This window comes from Octodon degus, unplaced genomic scaffold (assembly GCF_000260255.1).
Source record: "Octodon degus isolate 3935 unplaced genomic scaffold, OctDeg1.0 scaffold00370, whole genome shotgun sequence".
Lineage (NCBI taxonomy): Eukaryota > Metazoa > Chordata > Mammalia > Rodentia > Octodontidae > Octodon > Octodon degus.
Window position 1 is genome coordinate 817,429 of NW_004524946.1, and position 6,559 is coordinate 823,987.

The 6,559-nt window shown below is 37.7% G+C and overlaps 1 pseudogene; it reads right to left on the bottom strand.

Moving 5' to 3' along the window:
- Positions 1-415: 415 nt before the first annotated feature.
- On the bottom strand, positions 416-1,256 carry LOC111814588 (annotated as a pseudogene).
- Positions 1,257-6,559: the final 5,303 nt, after the last annotated feature.

The window sequence follows — 6,559 nt, forward strand, 5'->3', positions numbered from 1 at the left end:
AAAGCAATCACAGAAGATTTTAGTAGAACAAGTTATTTTATATAAATTAATGTCTTTTACAACTATACTGTTTCTCCTTTACAGTGAGTTCCCTCATGCACACTAGTCTAGTTTGCCTCAGCAAGGCAGCTGTGTGTCTCTGCTTTGTTGGGGGATGGGCAAAAGCCAGGTACAGGTCTAATGTCCAAAAAGCTTTAATGTTCCACAAGAAGATGACTCAGTTCCAATTTTCCCCCCAGTATATGTAAAAGATTAATTTTCATATAAATATAGGAATCCTTAGAAGTAGTATTTTCAAGCTGCATTAACCCTAGATGACTCCTGTGACTTAGAACAACCCTTTATTTTTCTCTCTTGATGAAAATCATGTACCTCTGTTCAGTTTATTAAAAAATTCTCTGTAAAACATAGCATTTTATTTTAATAACAAATATTTTGTCCAGGAAAATGTGCTTTTGTATATCAATTTTATCTTTTCTCTGCTGCCACTGCCATTGTTCTTCTTGGACTTTTCTTTTGATGAAGCTACCAATTCTCCCATCTCAGCATTCCATTTATGTATTACTCACTCCATTGCTTCCTGGCCTTTATTAACAGTGAAGATGTCATTCTTGCCATCAGGGCAACAAGATAACTGTGGAGGATAACACATTTCTTTTTTGCTGTGATTTAGGTATTCTGAATCAAAACAGTTTTTTCTGCATAATGAGAATGTAGTTGGTATATAAGATGAGTCTATTGAAACCATATTTGTAAATGAAATATTTGTAGACTCAAGTCACATTGTTTTCCCTACAGGATCAACCACACAATCTCCTTGCACATATGTGTTGGTTCTCAGTGCACCTATGATAGACTTCACAATGAAAGGCCACCCTCACTCTGTGCTGTCTGTGGTTGCAGGGCTTTTCAGGAGTATCTAAATGTCTGTCCCAGAGCATCAACTCCAGTCACATTTGTGTATTTCTGCATTTCAGCTGTTGGAACAGTTTCCGATATGTGTTCAAAGACATGATCTGATCTTCATAATGCCTGCAATCTGTTCAATACATGGGCATCACTAGGGGATAATGAGATCATGGAGTAAGCTTTTTTTTTTTCTTTTATTCATTTTATATATTTGATACAGGTTCTCACTAGGCAATTTAGACTCAGGGTGATTCTCCTGTTTCAACCTTCCCAGGGCTGGAATTACAGGCATTTTCCACCATGGACCAGCTCAGGGATTCTGGGGTAGGACCAGCAAGGCATGTCATACTGGGAATCAAATCTGGGTCCTTGTGCTTGCCTAGGCAAGTACTTAGTGTGCTGAGCTATTTCCATAGCCCTGTTTTTTTTTTTTTTTTAATCTTTCTTATTTGATTTTCATGACAAGTAAATATGATAGACAGCAGAGATAAAGGTATAGTTAAGTGGTACAGTGCTTGTATATCATGTGCAATGTTGTAGATTCTCAGTACTATTAAAAAATAGAAAAATAAAAAAAGTCTAAGCCATGCATCAGTTTGTCTAACTGTGCTACACTCAGTAAAACTAAATTTCTCAAATGCAAATGGTAACAATAATAACATGTTGCCACCACAAGACACACTGATGTCATCAAGTCTCCTCTGGCTGCTTCCCATATTTTCTTGCTTTCAGGTAGGTTAGGCTGAATTACTTACAATGAACAGTCCTTTGAATAACAGTAATCTTGTTTTATAAGCAGCATAAGTGTACTGACTTTTACCATCTGTTAAAAAAGACCAGTAATAGAAAAAAGAAAATTGATGTGAAAGTTCAAAAATAGTTAAGCTGATTATTCATTAAATTAACACAAGTAATTAAATAATTTATCACTGGTCTGAACTTTGCAATCAGAGGAAACAACCATTTTCTCTCTGATTGTGTGTGTGTGTGTGTGTGTGTGTGTGTGTGTGTGTGTGCTCTTAGTACAGGGTATACAGCATGTACAGGGTTTCACTGTGTAGATGGGAGTCATAGTGATCCTCCTGTTTACAGCCTCCCAAGTGCAAGGATTACAGGTGTGTGCCACCAAGCCCAGTCTCAATCACAGTCTCAGCGTGCCCAGGGGCAGAGCCAGAACAGCAGGCTGGGGATTGAACTCCTTGCCCCTCATCCGCTTAAGCAGGTGCTTTTGTCAGCTGAGCTGTTTGGCCAGCCTTTTCAAAACAACCATTCTCATACTACTGAAACAGAAACAGTGAGAGATCACAGGAAAAATTGACAGGTTTTGACGGTTTTGCAGCAGAGAAACAGGCAGAAGGAAAAAGGGAAAAGGACTTTATTATAAAGGGAAAGGGGCTTCATTATCTTGGAGGACACGGAGAGAATTTGGGAGGATAAGAAATTCTCTGGATTGGAACAAAGAGAGGCTGAGGCTTTTGTGGACCTTTGCCAGGGGCGGGGCTTGAGGGGGAAGTTTAGATCCACCTGAGGAGCTGACTGGGCCCTTCCCTGAGGTGGAGAGAAAGGTGAAAGGAAACTGAATCCTGGGCTGAGTGGGAGAAGAAGGGGGGAGGTGGTCTCTGGGAAGATGAGCTGTTGTTTTAAGGGCTTCAGCCATATTAGATGACCACCATAATAATTCAGCAATTCATACTAAGGCAATAGCCTATCAAAAATGTCTTCATTTTTAAGTTTTTTGATGATGCCATATTGCTTATCAAGATTTTCTGAGTTCTCATAAATCAGTTAAGCTTCTTGATTGGATAAAAAATCTTTACATAAAGTTATGAAATGAAATTCTGGGGGCCAGGGAGATGGCTCAGTAGAATAAGCACTTCCCTGGCAAGTGCAAGGGTCTGAGTACAATTCCCGGTTCTTCAAAAAAAAAAAAAAAAAAAAAAAATTCTGTAGAAGCGTTGCTCCTTTATATGAGGTTTTAATCTTGAAACTCAGGTACAACTTACATACATCAGTTGGAAAACAGATTCTTTTCAACTAAATTCATTTAAGTCACTGTGACAGCTGATCTCCTGTCAAGGATCAGCCCACAAATTCAACAAAATTGTGTACCAGGAACAAATATATTATACAACCACCAGGTACCATCCTTGCAAATTTTGTTTTTGCACAGATTCTGTGGCTTTCATTACTAATCGGTCTCTAATCATTCTTTTTATTCATCAAGAACAAAACATTATTATTCAGCTTTCCCTTGAAATGTCACTTTCTCATCTGTGTTAGATAGGCTTGGATAAAATCTCCCTCCAGGAATTTTTGTAATGTTTAGTTTGCCACAGAAAGTGCTTCTTCAGTAGATAAGAGCTGATAGTTGTAAAATGTAGATTTAAAATGTCTAAATTGCTTTATTACTTGAAAGTGTTTCTTAAATCCTTAAAGCAATTTAAACCAGGGATAATGAAAAGTACTAGTCATTCTGAAATTTAACTCTTTTATGACAGTCTTCTGAATAATAATTACTTTAGAAAACTTGGCAAGGTCTTTTAAATGTTCACACAAAATCCTGGCTTTTATCACAGACTAAAATCAAGCTCGTAAAGGTGAAGGTCTTACAGAATGACAAGCTCAGAGCTCGATCCAACCTGTGCTTTTTACACACTGTTAATATGTACCCATTTATTCACTTAGGTCTAAAGATTAGAAGAAAACAGTTCTGCAGTAAATAAATAAAATCTCAATTTTAGCTTTCTCATGTAGCATCTGTATGGCTTAGTCTATTTTCCTGTTATTTTCAGTTCTATATTACAAACAAACAGGAATTTGAATTTAAAAAAAAATACAATTTATTTATTTATTTGTTGCCGGGTTTCATTATGTAGCACGGTCAAATAGTGATCCTCTGATCTCAGCCTCCCCAGAACTGGGATTACAGATTTGCACCACCATGCTCAGTGCATGTGGCAGGCACAGAAATCCCAGGGTTCTCCAGTGGTGATACAGGGAGAAAAACTGATGTCGGGTGAGTGACCTCCAAACAATACAGGGAACCTCCAAATGATGTAGGGAAAAAATGATCTCCCGACCTGACCTGGACAAGTTCGTGTTCTCTGAAACCAAAGAATGAATTTTAGGAACAAACAGAGGTTATGAACAAAATATATTTATTGAGGGAAGGAAAGCTCCTGTCCAAGAAGAGAAGGACAGGAGGTGGGCACGAGCGGGATGTCCTTGGAAGGTTGTCTCTTCCAGGGACTTTTATAGAGGAAAACCATGTGGTGAGGTGGGTCTAAGGTGGTGGAGAAGACATGGGAACTCACTTAGGTGGGCATGAGTTGGGATAAAACTATGGTCAACCAATGAGATTACAAGCACCATTGCTTGTAAAATTGGTTAAATCCAGTACCAAATGGGGAAACAGAGTCACATAGCAAGCAGGTGTGAATACTGGACAGGGTCTCTTCCTGTTGGGGGTTGGGCTAGTGACTCATTTGGGCTCTTTCAAGGTGATTGATACTATTTAGGATATCAATCCCTGATGCCCATCCCTAGGGAAGTATGTAGGTATGCTTCCTCTTTTTGTCTTAGTCTTGAGGTGTGGCCCATATGGGAGTGTCTGTCTCTTCCAAGTTACAAGGTCACCTTGTCTTCCATCTTGTATTCTTGAGGGCCTGACTCTGTCCAATGGCCTATAATATTTCTATCTAACATGGCTGCCTGCAACAGTGGCATGGCATGTGGTACCAGGGATCAGATGGAACTCGGGCCCTTGCACTTGCCAAGAAGGCATTTAGACCATTGAGGTGTCTCTCCAGTCCCAGAAATTTAAAATTGAAAATTAAGTTGTCCTTTGTCTAGTGCAAGAATGTTATATAGTCATTTGTTCAATGGCAAAACCCCACTCACACATTCTTCTAAAGCAAAGATTCCATTGTCTTTTTAATTTTTGTGCCAAAGAGTTGTTCCTTAAGTATGCTTTTCCACACCAATAAGGACATCATATTTTAATATGTACCAGGTTGCATGAAGATTATCATTGATGACTTCAAAAAACAAAATAAGTTTTCATTTTCTTGAGAAGTAAATAAATACATCAATGAAACTTCTGTTAGGTGACCACTATGCCTGACATTAGATGATTAATTGTAAAATGAGTTTGATATAAAGGAATAAAACTCAACCTGAAAGATACCTGGGATGAGTTCCTGTTCTCTAAAACTGAAGAATGAACTTTAAGAACAACAGAGGTTAAGGGCAGGATATATTGTTTGGAAAAAAGAAAGTTTTTGTCTGAGATAGGTTAAAAAAGGGAACCCAAGTGGGGTTGCCAAGGAATCTGTGGTTTTTGTTTTTTGGGTTTTTTGGGTTTGTTTTGTATTTTAGGGAAGAGTCTACAGGGTGTTCAGGGTCTCACTACTAGATCAAATTCAGTGACCCACCTGTTTACAGTCTCTTAAGAGCTGGAATTAAAGGCATATGCCACCATGCCCAGTCTCTGGAATCTGCATTTTCTAGGGAGTTTTATGGAGCAAAATTTTCCATGAGGTGGAAAACATGAGAATGGAACGTGAGGTGGAACAAAACAATAGTCCACCTATAAGATTTATTGTTCAATAAAATTGATTAAATCAGACCAAATGAGAAAGCAAGTTATGTATCAAGGAGACATGAAGCACATAAGTACATCACAGGGATTCTTACTGTTTGAGGTTGGGTTAGTTACTCTTCCTGGATCTTTCAAGGTGATAGAGCCCTATGTAGACTATCAATCCCTGAGGTCCACTTAGGGAGGTATGTGGCTGCATTTCTTCAGTCTTTTGTCTTGAGGTCTGGCTCACAGCAGGAGTGCCTATCTCTCCCACAGTTTCAAGGTATCTTGTCTTTTACACTGTCTTGTTGTAAGGTCCAGAATGTATGACTGTCTATAATATTTCTAATTCAGTCTCATTACAAAAGCATAATTCTTTTGGCTGTCTAACAAATTTAAAGTGCCTTTCATTCAACTTTTAAAAACTTAAAATAAGTTTAGTTTTGATTAATTCATTTACTAGGATTTTAATTTCTATTTACAATTAAAAATTCTAAAATACTAAATATTTTATTTAAATTGATAATGTTTATCACTGTTAAAATTATTATTTCAAATCCATTCAGTATAAAATTATGTAATACTGGGTTATCATTGCTCTTAAATTTATCAATATTCCCATTTTTAAAAAATCACCAACTTTGATCTAATCATGAAAAACCCAAATTTCAGGCAACATATTAAATGATAACTTATGACTCTCTGCATAGGACTTCTATTCTTTTAGACAAAATATATTTGGCATCTGTGGGTATCATATCCAAAGGCTAAACTAATCACTGATCTAATTGTTTTAAAAAGAAGTAAAACAACAATGTGCCAACCAAATAGCTTAGAGGATTAAAGTGCCTACAAACAGGCTCAAGAGCTGGGGGTTGGATTCTCAAGGCTGCCTTGCCAGCCCTGCCCCCAGGGCCTTCTGAAAAAGCAATTGAGACTGGGTGTGGTGGTGCACACCTGTAATCCCATCTCTTGGGAGGCTGTAAACAGGTGGGTCACTATGTAGTGAGATCCTGAATATACTGTAGACCCTTCCCTAAAATACAAAAATAAATAAATAAATAAATA